We start from the raw sequence: 2,500 nt of genomic DNA, 5'->3' as shown, positions 1-2,500 counted from the left end.
CGGTGGACATTCGCTCAGCCTTCTCTTGTGACTCTCTTGACCGTCGCTTCTTTGAACTCAGCGGGACAGAAATGACGCATTGTTCTGGCAATCAATTTGCCAATCCACTTTATCCAGTTTATGAATTGGTCTAGCATGTGATTAAAAACCAGTATCGCCTTTGAACTTTATTCTGTGGAGGAAGAAGACGTTGCTGAGTGAACATTTTTACGACGAAATCCCTTGGTTTGTTCAGCACTTTGATGTCCGATAACTGAGCCGCTCTAATGAGTGTTGGGTCGATCGCATTTGGCCGTCTGACCTTATGAAGTTTTTTCAGCTCTTGTTTGTGTCCATCATGATCGAACTTCAGGTGAAGCGCTATGCTGCTTTATGCCAACTTCGATGGCTTGTGATGAGCTTGCCTGCTGCCCAAATTGTTGTTGTATTTGGGCAAGATTGGTCTTATCGGGTTGGAACTTAATAGTGAGGGGAACAATTTTTCGTTCATCTGCTGTGCCAAACAACAAACAATCCTGTTGGGTGTTCCACGTGCTTGGCGAGTCTTGCACGACCATCATCTATCAGATCTGGAGTGGAGTTTTCTTTCAGTGATTACAACTTGCGATCGTTCTGCAAACATCCACGTAGCATGCAGCACTTTTTAGTGACTTCAGGATCCCCGGCCCGTTTTGCTGTTTCAAAGGGAGTCGTGCATTTTTGAGCAGTTTGTCTTCATTGCTTGTATTTTTTCGTTTGTTCCTGGTGGCGCAAAGTAACTTTGATGATTTGAAAGGACTTGAATCCTTAATTGAATTAGCGATTTTTTTAATTAAGAAACCAACAAGTGAATGGTACACAAAATTAGGAGAAACTGTTGGTTGAATAGACAATATTTGTAGACATAATTATCTACCCAGTTTAAGTACTAAGCTCAACAAGTTGTTTGGCTCCACAAGTTTCAGTTTCAGGCCACGTACCCAAATTCACCCAGGTACTGTTGCACACTACCATAGTTCTTTGGAAATTGAATAGCTCCTTGAACACCTGGTTGCTTGAGAAGAAACTTGATGTGTTTGTTCTCTACATTGGTGAATGCAGCCACTAACTGTCCATTGTGGATAAACTCCAGACCAACTCTTTTTTCAATTTAATATTTGTTCTTCGCAGGGCATTAACAATGGTGTCCCTTGTAAAATGTTAGTTTAAAGAGTTTGTTTAAGTTATTTCCAATTTCATAGGGCACTGTGGTTGCTAGATTCACTTTAAAACTTATCATGGAAATGTAAATCAATGCCAGTGAAAAGTCAGTCTCTTGAGTTGTTGATAGAAAATTAATTTAAAATATGCATATTGAAACATCACTTGAGGAATATTTTTTTCCCTTTTTGTGAACCTAACATACATTGCTGCCATTTATTTATTGCTTGGTCATTCAATGTCTTAATCACATCAAATAATTTATTTTTTAGGTATTGTGTATCTTAATCTAAAAACTTAACTGGTTGCTTTTTGGAGCCCTTTTGCAGCATATTTAGATAGGCAGGAAATGTTCCACATTTTATGGTAAATAGTTCTGCATAGTTTTAAGGAATATTGCGGCCTAAGCTAATTGAATATGAGAATAAAATGTGCTGTTTGACATTTTGTGAATTTAAAGGTCTTTAAAGACTATTAGTATTGTTTGCGCTTGTTTTAAAAGGCTTAAGGTTGGCACTCAAAAGCTTTCCTTCCACAATCTTATTCTGTAAAGATTACCTTGGAAGAATTGGATTAATCCAAGTTTTTTCTTCTAGCCTCTTTCCCCAGTGCCCTCTGAGAATGGAGTTGATTTGGTTTTGCCTGATGTTGAAAGATGAAACAATGCCTAAACCAGCCGCAAGGAATACTTCATGGTGCTTTTTTACAAACATGGGCATGAGGGTGCTCATAAGCATCTGAGCATTGTTTTGCATGCTAAAGTGATAATTATTATAAATAATGTGTTTATCTTAGAGAGTCTTCTTTTCCTGTTGGTCATTCAAAAATTGTTGGAATAGCTTGTTTGAGCTGTTGGATAGAGGCAGAACATTTGATGAGGGCCTCCTGGGGAGAGGAGTCCTTGTTCCCTTTAGATATTTTCTTGTGTTTCCTTGTTCCCCAAATTACTTTGAAACTTGTTCCCAGCCTTTTGATCCCTAAAATTGAAATATTGGTTTTCTTCCCTTGTTCCCTAAAATATTTTGATATTGTTCCTCTGTTCCCCAGTTCAAATAAGCCATGTTCTCCTCTTCCCTCAAACCCCTGGGAGTGCCTCTTTGATGTTGATTCTTGTATTGGCCTAATAGTAATTCACTGTAGAATTGCAAGACACAGCAAGTTCTTATTTGGGAGTGAGGGAAAAGTTTTGAATAAATGTTTGCTCAATACAAGAAACAAAATTTGACTGCACCTTCTAGACCTTACTCTTTTCAGACATGAATCAGCTTGTTTGCACCTTTCTGGCGACCTGCGGGAGGGCAAGCTCTAGAAATTCTTCTTC

The sequence above is a fragment of the Montipora capricornis genome, chromosome 6 (genome assembly GCF_036669925.1).
Source record: "Montipora capricornis isolate CH-2021 chromosome 6, ASM3666992v2, whole genome shotgun sequence".
Classification (NCBI taxonomy): Eukaryota; Metazoa; Cnidaria; class Anthozoa; order Scleractinia; family Acroporidae; genus Montipora; species Montipora capricornis.
This window is presented reverse-complemented; position numbering follows the sequence as displayed.